At 43.9% G+C, this 16,726-nt stretch overlaps 1 protein-coding gene across 1 annotated transcript in view; it reads right to left on the reverse strand.

Moving 5' to 3' along the window:
* ITGA4 (integrin subunit alpha 4) overlaps positions 1 to 16,726 on the reverse strand; it is an 88,485-nt gene that overhangs the window by 71,040 nt on the left and 719 nt on the right. The gene's annotated exons all lie outside the window — the stretch shown is intronic.

The raw sequence follows: 16,726 nt of genomic DNA on the forward strand, positions 1-16,726 counted from the left end.
TCCTGTGGCCACAGGGCCATTATGCATCAGAAGTGACGTGATGGCTGCTCGCAGCAACAACGCTGATCCCAGATGATGGCTAGACTTGGTCTCCTTGGAAGTTCATGGTGATAGATATGTTCATGGAGTAACTTCTCTACAAATACCTAAGTCTCGGTACGATTACAGTCAGTTAACGAAGGCAATTGAGCAAGAGCAAAATTAAGAAGAGGATGGAGGTCCCAAATAACACCTTTCTCTGTTGAAATGAGGCTTCTTTAATGGATGCATTTGCTTACATCGGGTCCCTGGGTGGTACCAGGAGTCTGAATCCTTTAATTAACACTCTGGAAGCATGGATGAGTGATCTTCTTCCCTATGACGACAGCACTGGGCACCCAAGTAAGGCAGCTCGGCGCTGAAACACTGTGATTAGGGGTTTTTGTCTTTTTTGTTTAGTTCAGATCATAATGAACATTTTGAAACAAATGTACTGTTCTAAAGAGGCCACCCACTCGTTTTAAAATAATAAACATGCAACAGTTTGGAACCACAAAATACTATGTACTCAGAAACGGAACCCAAAGTGCTGGTCCAAACCCAGTGTCCCGATGGGACACAGCACTGCTCCCAAGGCTTCCCGAGACATGACTCTTTCTGGAGCCGACTGCTTCCTGGTTCTCCTAGAGAAGCCAGTGCCGTCAGACTGTGGACTTTACTGATACCAGGCCAGTGCCGAGACCACTCTGCCCCCAGCGCTTCCTATGGTCAAAACGACTACATGTTTATTGTTTGCTCTTTACCCATAAGGATCATTGGGAGGAGATTCTAAGCAGCAGCAGTCCAGAGGCCCCAGACACATCGGATGTGATCACCCAGAGAAAATATTGGTGAAATCATGACGAAGAGAGATTCTCAGTTTTGCTTGGGTTGGCTAAATTTATTCATTCACAACTTCCCTGTCTACTTCTGAGAATTTTTCATGTATTTAATCCCCCACCATGAGGATGACTTCTTTTGTATCTGTTAATTTGAGTTTTCATTTGCTTCCCCATAACTCCCTCACCTACCCAATTCTACCCTAAGGAAGAGACTTGGGGTGGTGGTGGGAGGAGTTAAGGTCTAGGACCTCCTCCATCCACCTGCCAGGCTGGGTCTTTGTCCACTTATTCCTCAAAGCCCCCTTTGCAGGAACCCAAGTCCGCGTCCTGGACAGTGACATGAGAGGACGGGTCTCCTTCCCAACAATTCTTTCTCCCTGTGCTCTCCCCACCTCCATCACAACGTCCTTCCCTCCATCCTTCCCTCCCTTTATTTTTGGTTTATGAAATGGATAGTGAGGTGGTTATGGACTCAGAAAACCAGTCACCACGATGCTTTGGAGTTGCTTCACAGCGACCCTGTAGGACAGTGGAAAACTGCCCCGCGCTGTTTCCAAGCCGGTGAATCTTCATGAAGCACCTGCCATGTCTTTCTCATGTAGAGAGGCTGGTGGTTTCCGCTTCCTGGCCCTTCAGTTGGCAGCCTAGGATTTACCCCGCTGTGCCACCAGGCCTCTGTTAACAAAATCCCAACAGAGAGCTCAGAAACACATGCTGAAAATGGAAGGGTCAGCAAGGGGAAAACGATTCAAACCTCAACTATAATTGAAAAAGCAGCCCCAACTTGGGTTATCTCTCTTAATTTTCAATGAGTTGACAAAACAAACGAATGGATGTAGAGACAAAAAGAAAACTCACTAAAACAATAAAGGGCCAAATGATACTTCTTCACCCAAGGACTAACAATGGCTGTCCGTAAATGACCACGCACACACATGCCTTCATACAGGTTTGCCTTTCCCCTTCCTAGCACTGCTCCTGCTGCTGAGGGAGCGCGGCTCTGTCTCACCGCCATCAAGGCGATTCTGAGTCACAGCCACCCTACGGGACAGAGCGGAACTGTCCCTGTGGGTTTGCAAGGCGGTAATTCTTTTTGGGAGTAGAAAGTCTACTCTGTCTCCGCAGGCACAGCTGTTACAGATAAACAGGAGCCTCCTGCTACACTCGGTACCAGCAGAACCACTTCAAAGAACATCCTTTAAGCTACCACCATGGTCTTTTCTTAGATTCGGGGAATTTTCTAACCTTTCTTTCATATTGGACATCAGAATTACCTGGAGGAAAAAAAACATTGCTATAGAGTTAATGCTGACTCAGCGATCCTATAGGACATAGTCTAACTCCCCCCTGTGCGTTTCCTAGACTATACATCTTTACTGGAGTAGAAAGCCTCATCTTCCTCTCATAGTCGTTGGTGGTTTTGAACTCTTGGCCTAGCTGTTAGTAGAAAGCCTCGTTTCTCTCCCAAGGAGTGGGTAGTGGTTTGGAGCTGCTGGCCTTGTGGCTAGCAGCCTAATGTGGAGTCCACGATGGCACCGGGGCTCCTTGGATACAACGTTTTCTCTCTCTCTCTCTCTCTGTTTTTTTAATAAAGCTGCCCAGCTAATTGGATCGGGCAGTGGACTGGTGAGAAACAGCTCTCGAACACAGTGACAATGGTGATTCCTGTCCCTGGATTATGTCAAACTCGACCAAGAAATTATTCCACCTTGAATGGACTCAGTGTTTTTACTCCTCTTGGTTCCAACCAGATAATGAAATGGAAGATCAAATATTAAACAAATTGTCTCCAGTACTTCTCATTCGGACAGAAGTGAGGGTTATTATATCTGCCACAGGAAAGCTAATCCTCGTCGATTTCTCTGACATAACATTATAAATAAACTCAGATTATCATCGTGTTTTATCCAAATGTCATGCTGAGATGATTTATAATCCGGTTTTCAGTTCAGCGCATACATTACTAATCTGAACTCTTAGTAAATCAAATTAGGTTTTATAATTGAAAAAGTACTTTACATGGTTTAACATAAAAGAAGTCAGCAGAAATTAACATGGGATAATTTTCCATGCTTTGATACAACATTAGAACGGCTAATTCTTAGCGGAGTCCCGTGCATTTTCTTGGTAAACATGAAAAAAAAAACGCAACCACATCAAAACCACCCTCTTATTCTACAATGTAAGCCTACATTCTCTTTCTCTCAATTTGTTTTTAATTTGGGAAAGAAAATAGTCAAACATATGCCTAGTATATTATTTTTTAATTTGCACATACTAATTTATAATATTATATAAAAATGTGCACATAAATGTGGGCCAATCATGACTTTGAGGGCCACATAGAAAGCGTACTACTGCAAAGCCAATTAGATGAGTTCATTTGCGTTTTGTTATCCACCATACCAATTTGAATGCCATTGTTCCATTGCCGGAAATGTGATAGAGGCTAAGGAAGTGGATATTTGATTTTGAACGTGGCCTCCGTGAGGACAGGGAGTCCTGACAGGTGCATCCTCTCAGCACAGCACTGTGCCTCGCACGCAGTAGACAGGGACTCAAGAGGCATCCGTTGTACTAGAGGCACTCAACGTTGGGAAGCAATGTGTGCAGGGTTGAAGTTCACTACCAAGGGTGATATGTAGCCCACACACACACAAACAAAAACAGTTGCCAGTGGGTCAATTTAAACTCATAGTGATCCCATGACTAAACTGTTCCATCGAGTTTTCTAGCTGTGAGCCTTCAGATGCAGAACGCCAGGCCTTTCTTCTGAAGTACCTGGGTGGGTTTAAGTTGTTACATTTGGGGGTTGTAGTCAAACAGGGTTAAGGTTGAGAATCAGCTGGGACTCACAGCACCTATCTTCAATGGTTTCTACCATATTTATGAAGTGATTAGACATGAGGCTGGCAAGAAGCTGCTTGCTAAATAAGGTAAGATCATGCTCCGATATTCTGGTTGCCACTGCTAACGTCAACACTGTCACATGAGCTGCCAATGCTTGGTGGCATCTAGCCTCTGTGGCGCCTCCCTGTTGGTGGAGGTTTACCTCACTCGTTAGCTCATCGAATCCTCACAGCGGCGACAGGAAACTATAGCATCCATCCTGTTTTACAGATGCGAAACAGAGTCTTGAAGAAGTCAAGTCATGTGTGCAAAGCCATGAGACTGGTAAATGGGACAGCTGAGAAGAAACACTATCAGCTTCAATTTCTTAAATTATATCACACTGTGCAATAGCTCATAAAGTAGAACTATGCACATATTTCAAGCATATGAAGTAACTGATGTCAATGTCACGTTCTAAACCTCCTCCCCCCAGTGGAAAATGTGTAACGTATCACAAGTCTTACCAAATAATAGTTCCCCCTATTATTCAGGGGGTGGGGAAGTAAGACATTTGAACCCTTTCTTTGTTTGACTCTGGGCGGCCACTGTGTCCTCTTTCGGTGTTTTGGAATTTCCATGGAAGAAGCAAGGACCAAAGGAAAAGGTCAAGCTCAACGTTCTTGTTTCTGTCGTCAAAAATGAAACACTTTTGTGGGTGGGGGAGACTGGGACTTCAGATGCTACTGACATGGGGCTCCTCTGCCTGCGTCATGGGCTGTAGCTTCTTCCTCAGGACAGACACTTGACTGGGCACTCGGCCTGGACTCTCAGACAACACACACATCGACCTGATCTCTCCAAAATGCTTTGTATGCTTCAACTTTTAGCAAAAGAGTGGACGCACTTCCAGTCACTTCTGATGCCGGGTGCACATCTCCCCAGACACCTTTCCTCCCATCACGTTTAAACGCCTGGAGCAAAGCCGCACGCTTCTTTTGAAGATCTGAAAGCAGAACGTGAAGCAGGGGGCTTCCCGCACAGAGAGCAGCTTCTCTCTTACCTGGGCTGCTCGCCTCGCTGACGTGATGGCCACTCCTGGTGCTGCCAGGCCTTACAGAGTCTAACGGTCCCTGCGGGTTTTTGTGTTCTCATAGGCTGGCTGCCACACTTTTTCTCCCCTGGTGACACTGGGTGTGCCACAGAGAGACCTGCATCTTATAATAATAACCAATATGTATTATGTGCTTACTATGGGCCAGGCCCAGTTTTGATGTGTGCAAACACATTGGAATCACTGAATTTTCATAATAGCCCTCTGAAACCAAAGCAAACCAAACTCGCTGCCATTGAGTTGATTCTGACTCACAGAGACCCTATGTATAGTTCTGGAGACTGTAAATCTTTACGAAAGTAAATGGCCTCATCTTTCTCCCACCGAATGGCTGGTGGGTTTGAACTGCCAACCTTGTGGTTAGCAGTCCAACATCTAACCCTCAGCACCAGCAGAGTTCCTCATTCCTATACGACAGGCAGTCCTATTGTTATCAGCAGCCCCTCCATTTCACAGGTGGGGAAAATAAAGAGAAGTAGATCAAGTGTTTTGTTCAAGGTCACTCAGCTAGTATGTGTGCTGAGGATGGATTCCAACCCACATCGACCACCTCATGCTACCTTATGATGATTTGCTGTTAATACTTTTCCCTGATAAACAGGAAAAGAAGGGGGAAGGAGGGGGAAAGAAATGGGGAGCTGATATCAGGGGCTCAAGTGGGAAGAGAATGCTTTGAAAATGATGATGGCAGTATATGTGCAAATGTGCTTGACACAATGGATGAATGTATAGACTGTGATGGGATGTAAGAGCTCCCAATAAAGGTATTTAATAGATAGATAGATAGATAACCCCCAAACAATAAAACTTATTTTATAAAAAAGGAAAAGAATCCAACCCTTTAATATTGTTAATAATTCTATTCTATATTTACTCCATTTCTACTACAGCCCAACTACTATTTTCCAAGGGGCTCTTGTGGTACCGCTGTTAAGTGCTTCAGGGTCTACTGAGAGGTTGACTGTTCAGACCCAGCCATCCCACAGGCGAAAACCACGGCAATCTGCTTCAGTAAGTATTTACGGTGCTGCTATGACGTGGGTCTCCTCTCCCTACAGGCCATTATGAGTCAAAATCGTCAAAACGGCACATAGCAGTAACTACCGGTAATATTGTAATATGTGCTTCCAACATTAGAAACGAATGGAAGGAAATTCACTATTCCCATTGTTTTCAATTAAACTCTTCAATTTAAAGATATAGTTGAAAACTATCAGCAATATATGATACCATCTGAGTGTCTTTGGAATAAGAACAGTGCAAACATGTTTTTAAAAAATCAGGAAATCAGGGTTATGTGTTCACACGTCATGCTAGGTGTTTAGTACTGAAGTTCTGTGTCTAGTTAGGGAATTCACAAGACAGAAAAGATGGAGAGAGAGAGAGAGAGAGAGAGAGAGAGAGAGAGAGAGAGAGAGAGAGAGAGAGAGAGAGAGAGAGAGAGAGAGAGAAGGAAAGAAAACAGAGGGAGTCAAATAGTAAGGTTTAAGAATATCAGCTAACTCGTCCATCATATTATTCTGTAGCAACAGAGACCCTGGCAGGGTGGGAAGCCACGATGGTCAGTGGCTCTTTCCCTGCCAAGGTTTAAAGGGGAGAAGAACACGGCGCAGAGAACACACCGTGCAGATGAGATGATGCTCTTCTGATGCTACTCGAAAGCTTTCCCAAGAAGACAATGTCATTTGGGGCTGAGGTTAACCTAGCATGACTTTCACAGAGTCACATTTACAAGGCCTTTTATCAGGGCAAAATGTTAAAGGGCTATGAAGAATCCACCTCTAACAGAACTCTTATAAAAGAAGTATGACCCCAAAGTCATGATCTCCTATCTCTGAAGCAATTCACTGCACATGTTAGTACTGCATGTGATCTATATGATAAATATGGTAGCTCTGGGGCATAGTTGTTACCCTGGGGCTGCTAACTGCAAGGTTGGCAGTTCGAAACCGCCAGCCCTTCTTGAGAGAAGGATGAGGCTATCTATCTCCTAAAGAGTTAGTCTCTACAGATAGGAACCGAAGCACAGGGAGTCCAGGGTGGAGGATCCCCTCGGGACCAGTGCTGTGAGTGGCGATACTGGGAGGGTAGTTGGAGGGTGGGGTGGAAAGAGGGAACCGATTACAAGGATCTACATGTGACATCTTCCCTGGGGGACAGACAACAGATAAGTAAGTGAACGGAGACATTGGACAGGGCAAGATATGACAAAATAATAATTTACAAATTATCAAGGGTTCATGAGGGAGGGGGAGCAGGGAGGAAGAGGGAAAATGAGGAGCTGATGCCAGGGGCTTAAGTGGAAAGCAAATGTTCTGAGAATGGCGAGGGCAATGAATGTTCAGATGTGCTTTACACAATTGATGTATGTACGGATTGTGATAAGAGTTGTATGAGCCCCTAATAAAACGATTAAAACAAAGAGTTAGTCTCACAAACTCAAAGGGGCAGCGTTTCCTTGTCCTATAAAGTCACTATGTGTCGGAATCGACTCAATGGCAGTGAGCTTTCTTGTGACGTGATAAATATTCTCCATGTTTTAAAAGTTGTAATGCCTGGGAGTAAGCTGAGAATGATACGATCATTTAAAATTCTGTTCTGTAGGTTCCCCCTTTGATCAGCTCTCCACAGCAGTGCTTCTCCACCTTCCTCATGCCGCGACCCTTTCACACTGTTCCTCATGTGGTGGTGACTTCCAATCATGAAATTATTTTTGTTGTTACTTCCTAACTGTAATTTTGCTACTGTTATGAATCAGGCGACCCGTGAAAGGGCCGTTCGACCTCCAAAAGGGTCGTGACCCACAGGTTGAGAACCGCTGCTCTACAGACTGCATGATCAAAATGCTCAGTAACTGTAGCCGGAACTGTATAGGTCCTGTTTCATGGCAGAGGAAGGGATGGTTTACAGAGGCCATGCCGTCCGAATCGCCATCATATTTCCAGCTCTCCTTCCTTTGTTGTTTTTGATGGACCAGAGACCAAATGAGCCGTGGATGACTACTTTAAGGTTTTCAGACCCCACTCACTAATCAATGGACTAAACAGGGTTTATGAGATCCAGGAACTCTGTTATCCCATGAAACTCTGACCCTCACCCTTCAAACCAAGGAGCCAAATCCCAGGAGGCGTTTGGTTTTATCTGGGAGTTCTCGGCAGTTACTCCTTCGTTGTCACGGTTGGAAAAATGTCATTACAAAACTTTTGCCAGTTCAACTTTGTACAGGCACACCACATATTGACAACAGTTCCAATAATCAGTTTGCACACCTACCTATAATCAGTATGATTTTTCCATCACCATTAACCCCACTTTTATTCCTCCCTCCTGCCTCTGGTGACCGCTAATAAGCTTTGGTTTCTATAAATCTGTCTAATCTTGTCTTTCTTTATAAACATAATATTTATAATCCTGAATATAATGGTTGACATTGCATTATACTATTCAAACAAATACATATTTCTCATATTTGATATTAATACTTGTTCTAATATAACAAATATCATATAATATTTGTCCTTTTGTGATTAACTTATTTCTCAGTATTCCTTCAAACTCTCCCCAGCCTATAGCATGTATCAAGACTTAACTTCTCCTGGTTGCATAGTATTAAATTGAACATATGCACCACATTTCATTCTGTTTACAAGCATTTGGGTTGTTTCCATCTTCTGGCTACTGTGTATAGTGTTGCAATGAATATTGGTGTATGCGTCTCTCTTTGAGGCTCTTCTTTCAAATCTTTGGAGTATATGTACTTGAAAATGGAATTGCTGGGTCACACAGAGCCCTGGAAATGTTGTTCTTACACGTTGGTCCGTGATCCGCACAGTGGGCAGTTCGAAACCACCAACAGTTCTGAGGGAGAAAGACTGTAAACAGTGACAGTCTGAGAAACCCACAGTGAGGTCGCTCTGAGTCAGCATTGACTTGACGGAAGTGAGGTTTTTGAGTTATGTGAGGTCTAAGGAGCCCTGGTGCTGTAGTGGTTACGCAGAGGGCTCTGAACCCCACAGTTACTAGTTCAAAACCACCAGCTGCTCCATGGGAGAAACATGAAGTTTTCTACTCCTTTCTCTCTAACTGTTTTTATTAGTTGGGATCTAATACATATAGCAGATCATTCCATATTTCAATCACATCCAGCAGAATGTACCATTACTACCACAATCTGTTTCCAAATGTTCTATTTCCACATGGACTCCTGACATCCTCTTACTTTTACTCCTGCACTGCCATTGTGCCCCCGTCTCCCCTTTCCACTCCTCTAAAGAGTGACAGTCTCAGAAACCCACAGGAACAGACCTACTCTGGCCTGCAGGATCCCTATGAGTCATAATCGACTCATTGCCAGTGAGGTGGTTGTTTTTTGTTGTTTTTTTTTAATGGTATGTTTCTAGGGGTTGCTTTTTGGTTGGGGTTGGGGTGGGGGTGGAACCACAACACTGCTTTCCAGCTGTCTTTTTTATAAAACGTTTTTGTGTCTTGGGGTAGTGAGTTTGAAGCTTCTCATCCCAGCAGAGGGTGTCATTTTTCGCATTGCCTGATGGGACTAGGTGGAATATTTGGAGCCCAGGTCTGGCCTCCACCTCTTTGGAACGATGCTAAATATGTGCAGCCAACCCCAAAGTATCCCTCACACAAATCTGAGAAAGACATCCATTCGTTCCATGTTGGTTCAGCTTTTACTTCATACTCAGCGAAACAAGTCCAAGTGGCTCAGCCCCTCAGGTACCAGCTCCTCCAGCAAGTTGGCTCCCATCATCAACAATGGACTTCCCTCCCCTGGGTTAGTTTCTATTGTCAAAATGCTTATTGCAGTTCTTCAAAATTAATGATCTCTTTAACTGACTGGATTCTTTGGAGGCTTCAACTATGTCTGATTCACCTTTTAATTCCCAGTTGCTAGTGGAAATAATTAATAAAATGGAGGAAGAAACCAATTCAGAGAGCTGTTAGCATTTCGGTAGTCCTGCTTTCTTCTGCAGTCGGCTTCACCACTAAAACTGCTTCTATCAAGGCTTATTTGCATGAACCATTCTCTAAATATAATAAAGCCTTCTGTGAGTAATGTACTTCTTCGTATAGCCTACTGCCCTTGCTTGATGTCCGAACAACTTTTGATACTCCTAACCTCACACTGTTTGTTTTCTCAAAATACTCTCATCCTTTGACTTCCACCTGCCAAGCTGACTGAATTGTCTTCAGACCTTTCCATTTTTCCTGCTGTTTTTTTCTTCTGTAAGCGCTGCTTTATCTGCCATGGTGACAGATAAATGATGAATATTGAAATTATCTAGGGCCCCACAGAAAATCCTGGGGCCATACTCAGACTTACTCCCACAGATGATATCAGCCACCAGTCTGATGTTCTAAAAGAGCCAAGGAGAAGTCTCACGTGCAGGCAGAGAGCAACCCAGGAGAAGCCATTTCTCAAATTGTAGGAATCGCCAAAGATCTATCCTTCACCCTCTGCCTAGTCACTGAAGAGATTACCCAGCGTGCACTCTTCCGTCTCCATGGCTGTGGATGCTTACCATCCAATTCCACCCCCTAGTCACCCATTGTGGCAGAGTAGAATTGTCCCACAGGATTTCCTTGGCTGTAGACTTTATGGAAAACACCACTTCTTCTCTGGAGGAGCATTTTGGTGAACTCAACCCATCACATTGCAGTTAGCTGCCAAGTACTTAACTGCTGTGCCACTAGGCATCTCAGGGCTTGTGTTACCATAGAGATAAACTCTGACATGATAGTGCAGGTTCTTCTGCCGCCGGGACCCCACACACTCAACTGATAACTAGATTTTGCACTTCTGTCTCACAGGACTCTCAGATCCATTAAACTTCCATGAATTTCACCCAGCAGCAATGTCAGCACCTTGAGGGACATCACTGAAATCTTCTCCTTCATCCTTCATATCATATCATCACCAAGTCCTGTTGCTCGTGTCGGTTGTGCCCTCCCCCCACCCGCCCCCATTCCTACTGTGACTCTAGCACAGGCATCTACCATCTCCAACTCAAGTTACAGACAATCCTCCCTACCACTATCTCAGGACCTTCAGGCTTGTCCCATCCAATCCAATACATTCCCCTTCTGGCAGCCAAAAGAACCTACGACAGAAATCGCATCATATTGTGTTCCAGTTTAAAACAAATTTCTATACGTTCAGACTTCTAAAGATAATTTACACAACCGTGTCCAAAATTACCCCTGTCCACCTCACCAATCTACCTCCCCCCAGGGTTCTCTCCCGACTCCGCAGTCCAACTTTGAACTTCAGTGGCTTTCCCCCCTCTTCTTTAGAGGACAAGACTCGCTGAGACCTTAGAGTTTGGATGCACCTGGCTTCCTCTGTCTGAGATACTTTTCCAAGCCATCTCCTCTGGGTAATTCCTAATTTATATTGCTCCTCACTTGAAGAACAATGCCTTAGGAAATGTCACTTTACTTTCCTGACGTGAAACCTTCTTCCCATCACATGTCCCCATAATAACTTAACTCTAGCCTATCCGTCTCTGAGAGGCAAAGCCCAGGTCTCCTCTGGATGACAGCTTTGCAGGCCTTGGGGAGGGATATATTAGCAACGAAAACGTTCTCTCAAGGATCCAGACAACTTAAAGTTAAAAATTGCATTTAGAAAAGCTCATCTATCAAATTAGGTGGAAACCCTGTCCTTTCGGAGATGGAATTGGGGAAACTGCTGGAAATCAGAGAACTTTAATCTGTCCACATGATAGTTTGTTAATGGAGCGCTCTGTCTTGGTTTTCTGCTTAACTGCCACGACAGCCCATCTTCAGGGATGAGTTTTTGTTTTGTTTTTGATTTTTTTCAAAACACTGAACAATATCAGTGTTATAAGCTATACACTAGCGCTAATGACAAAGGAAAAGGGGAATAAAGCTAACAAGAACATGTTGGAAGTTTCAACAGTGAGATGTTTGCCTTTTAACATTAAGCTAGCAACTCCTATAAACCAGGCAGGAGTGAGGGTAGCAGGGTCGTTAGTTTAATGATGCATTGCAATTAAGTTAACCTCTCACAAATAGGTTATGTGACATAAGCCAGGAGGCTGGTGATGGTAGAATCGTGTTCGGAAAGAAAGTCAAAGGGGGAGACTGGTGATGACTAATTTTTGACAGACCATTGTTCTCGTCACTGAGGAAGAGAGCACCACACACAGAGGTGAGGAAAGTCCAGAAATGATGAAATAATTCATCTGGAGAAGAAAAATGGAAAGTTCTCCTCAGGGACACGGAAATGGAAAAGCACCTGGTCCAAGAGTTCTCTTCTTTTCTACAAGGAACTTCTGTTTCTCAGCGACCTGGCTGTCCCATGCCATTTGGGCCACATATGAATTCTTTAAATTTTCTAGTGACCACATTAAAAGGCAAAAAGACAGGGGTGAAATTAACCTAACAAATACAGCTTATTTAACTCAAATACATATTAAATGACATCATCTCACCCGGCACCTGATACTCTTTCTATTAATGTGATGTTTTTCATTCTTCAAAGAGTTTTTGAAATTGAGTTCGCATTTACATTGCAGCTTATCACAAATCAGCCTCACTGCAATATATAACAGCTACCAGAGGCTCTTAGCTACTAAACTGGACAGTTTAACTACTGATTCTGTTTTAGAAGTAAGTGTAAATGTGCGATGACTTCAAGTTAGTGATATCAGTGATAACATCACACTACTTACAGATATGGGGTGTCTTCTCAATCTTCACATAAAGGCAATCTTTTCCGTGTATTTTTACAATATTATTAAGGCATTTTAGTAGGTGGTTTCTTTAAATATTGAATCCATGGATCAACTATGAGAAGCTGGACTACTTAACTAACTGCCACCTATTCTGATGTACTGTAACCCTAAGGGAGAGAGCAGATGTCTCTGTGGGCTTCTGGGACTGCACCCCTTTATGAGAGGGGTGAGCTTCCTCTTTCTCCGGTGTAGCAGCTAATGGTTTTGAACCGCTGACTCTGTGGTTAGCAGCCCAAAGCTTAAGCCATTACACTACTGAGGTTCCTCTAAGAGAGAACATCTTTGTGAAGCCTGGCTATATGAATCATCTGTGAACAAAGCTCCCTTTGAAACGGCTTCAGTCAGGATGCAGTGTGCCCTGGGGGCAACAAGGGAAATGTGGAAATCTCCATGGTTTCTCAGACACTGAGTCCTCAGGAGCAAATCCGACTCCAGATCCTCCTGTTCGGAAGACTGCCTCCTTTGATTACCAGCCAAAGGTAAAGATGGGCCAGGGCATGAGATAAGGGCCAGCTCTCTCACAGGTAAGGTGATAGAAGCCCTTTTGTTGGCATGTGGGGGAACAGGTACCATATACCCACCACCTCGGTAGCCCACTGAATTCACTACAAGGAGTATCTCACTCCCAACATCCATGTGCTGGGTCCTCTAGATAAAGTGACTGGTGCTGTCCCTTCTGATTGCGGCCATGGTATCGGGCAGCTGTACCCTGACATGCAGCAATCGTTGTCCCCAGAAGGAAAGGAGGTGGCACCGAACTGGCCTCATCTTTGGAAAGGATAAGTTTGTCTGAATCAGACTTTGACCTGAAATTCTGCACTATGACTCACAAGCTAGAGCAAGTGCATGGCGTTTGGAATAGCACGGGGGTCGGAGGCGAGATTTTGAGAGGCTCTGCCTCTTCGGTGTTCTTGACAGCAAGTTAAGATATCGACCTGGCGATGACATGGCCATGATAGCTGAATCTTTAGTTTGGGTACCATTTTCTGCTGGGCCCAAAGAGAAGCCGTGTTTCCTTCCTGTCGGTGCCATTTAACTTGTACATTCTCCTGTCGGTTTAGGTTATTGGTGCTATTTAATAACCTCAAGCTGCATATTACGGAGAGTATACAGAGTGTGCGAGGAAGTATGTCATAAAGTGAGTCACTCGTGTTTTGGTTTTTCACCCAAGTGTATAAAGTTATATTTATACTACACTGTAGTCTATTAAGTGGGCGAGAGAGAAAGCTTGAAACGCTGTCAGAATTACTAGAATATGGCACACGGACACAAAGTCAGAACATGCTGGCACCAACAGACTCGCTCCCACAACTAGCACCAGTCTTCAATTTGTAAACTATAAACACACACACATTACCTATGAAATAAAAAAATAAAGTAAAATGCAAGAAAACAGGAGGTATATGGCTCTATAGAAACTAATAATCCTAAGTAACTATTATGAGTCAGTTACTAGACCTTGAGACACACACCTTGAGACAGGACAACTAAAGGCATTTTATATCAAAAACTGTGCATGCATGTGTGCAGGCTCTCTTGGAATTTCTTCATTAAAAATATCACCCAGTCTGAAAACCTGAGGGGAATCCCTGAAGATCTTTGGTTATCGATTTTACAATTTTCAATGTTCACTTTTTAGATTTTAACTTCAGTCTATTACATTACAACTTTAAGTTACTGCTTCTCAATTTTTCCTGAATAAAGGTAGATTTTTTTATAGAAGGAGGCATCACAATGTTGAAGAAAGAATTCCATTGTTTTTAAGTTACATTGTTACACAAACTTTGAAGCTCCTTTGTATAGGCAAGAGCAGATAGACAGGTTAACCTAGTACACGAGAAATAAATACCAGTCAACTCTTACACATTACTTTTCTGTATTAACTGAAAATTACTAATAACATCAACTTAGTAATTTTACTTTGGCTTACAATTTCTAATTAATTTTCTTATTTAAAATGGAATCCTGTAGCAATCCAGCTGATGCCAATCAAACTTTAACTTAGCCTATATTCATTTATCCATCCAATACACTTTCACTTCATTCATGTTGATGCACATCTATCATGTGCACATTTCTCTGAAGGTACTTCTAAGTCAAATTTTGTGTTCTACTTCCTGGATGAAGGTAGGTTTTCCTGCAAGTAACAATCGTTATCATCTTAATATTTGTATATCTTGACAGGATCTCCCCAGTGTAAAACAGGCATCTAGAAATAGCATTAGTTCCCTTCCCGGAAGGAAGAGGATGCTGGGCGCCAGTTGCTATAATGTCGTGGATAAGCAAACAGTAAAAGGACGACAGGCATGATCCTGATCTTCCCCTTCTTGAGGCCTTGTCAAGCTCCTCTGAAAGACCAAGGGTGTCCCCTCTACCCATCAGACCAAGGGTGTCCCCTCTACCCGTCAGACCAAGGGTGTCCACTCTACCCACCAGACCAAGGGTGTCCCCTCTACCCATCAGACCAAGGGTGTCCACTCTATCCGTCAGACCAAGGGTGTCCCCTCTACCCGTCAGACCAAGGGTGTCCCCTCTACCCGTCAGACCAAGGGTGTCCCCTCTACCCATCAGACCAAGGGTGTCCACTCTACCCGTCAGACCAAGGGTGTCCACTCTACCCGTCAGACCAAGGGTGTCCCCTCTACCCGTCAGACCAAGGGTGTCCCCTCTACCCGTCAGTTCTCCAGCCCACACTGTTTGCACACACGCTTTAAGATCTGTTCCACCTGCATTCGTCTGTAAGTATGTTATGTATTCCTGGCTTCATTTTTTTGTGGTGTGAAGTGCTTCATGAGAGACTATAGCTTAATCTGCATGCTCTAGACAACTCTAGACTTTTAAGGGGAAGAAAGAAAGGGCTTTGTGCTCCCACTGTCAAACAAAAAGAAACCACAGCCTCAGAAACCGACCGAGAGAGGCAATTCTTCTCTGCGCACCAGGGTTTCTATCAGTTTGAGTGGACTGGATGGCAGTGAGTTAGGCTGGGGAGTGAGACTTCTCTGAGCAAAACATTAAGATCGCATGATGGACATGCTGCATTTTAATTCACTCCGGTGAAAAGAGCTTCCCAGCAAAGGACACAGGGTGGAAGGCGCAATAACTTTTTCATCTCAAAAGTCTCTTGCAAAGACAAACATTTTTTTAAAAACAGCAGTTGTAACTTTTAGCTCACCCTTACTTACAGGTGGCTCATTGGCTCTCCAGACAACCTACAGACACATTGTCTCACGTCATTTGCACGAAAACATATGTCCTGTCCACTACCTACTGCTGCTCTCTGAGGGATAAGGGAAAGGTAGCTGCCACCCTCTGAGCCTCAGGCTCCTGCTGTGCAGAGTAGGGACAAGGACAACCAGGACCCAGTGCTGCTTTGAGGGGAAGGAAGTGAGCAAGCAGGGAGTGAAGGTCTGAACTTCTTCAAAAAAGTTGACATGGAAAAAAAATCCTTTATTTTTTTTAACTCCAACTTTCCAAGAGTGTTTTGTTTGTTTTGTTTTTGAAGCCCCCAGGACGTGGCTGTGATTGGACCAGCACATGAGACACGAATTCATTAATATTAGTTCCCCTTTCTTCCCCCATGTGCTTATGTGAGACAAGTGTGTTTTGGGCTTTGAAACATGAACTTCCTCCCTTCCCTATCAGAACAATTTTTGTTTTAGCTTGAGTTGCCCCAAACCTAAGAAGACGCTGGAAAGTAATGCGAGCAAACAGAGGGACCCATCAGTGTGGGGAGAAGAGCCTCACTGGACAGGACCCCCCTTTTCATTAGAATCGCAGTGGAGATGCCAGTTTTTCCTTTCTTCCCCGTCTGCATTTCATATTAGGAGGAAGACTTTCAGGTTCTGAGTTAAACCCCAGAGGCGAAATGACAGGATATGGGGCAATTCCCACGGCTATTTCTGATCTCTCCCTTCTTTAGCAAAGATGATAGGTCAAAGATGAAAATAAAATTCGTCAGTCTTGGCTGAGCTGGCAGACTCTAAAATGTGTTTGACCCTGCGGGGCAGAGGCTTGTGGGGAAGGTATGAGAATTAAGTTTCTTCTACATACTGGGCGGGGGGAGGGGTGTTTGAAATCATTGCCATAAGGAAGACATAGGAAAAGACATAGAAAGACCAACTGACTGGGAAGATAGTGTGGAGTTCAGA

Source organism: Tenrec ecaudatus, chromosome 13 (assembly GCF_050624435.1).
Source record: "Tenrec ecaudatus isolate mTenEca1 chromosome 13, mTenEca1.hap1, whole genome shotgun sequence".
NCBI lineage: Eukaryota > Metazoa > Chordata > Mammalia > Afrosoricida > Tenrecidae > Tenrec > Tenrec ecaudatus.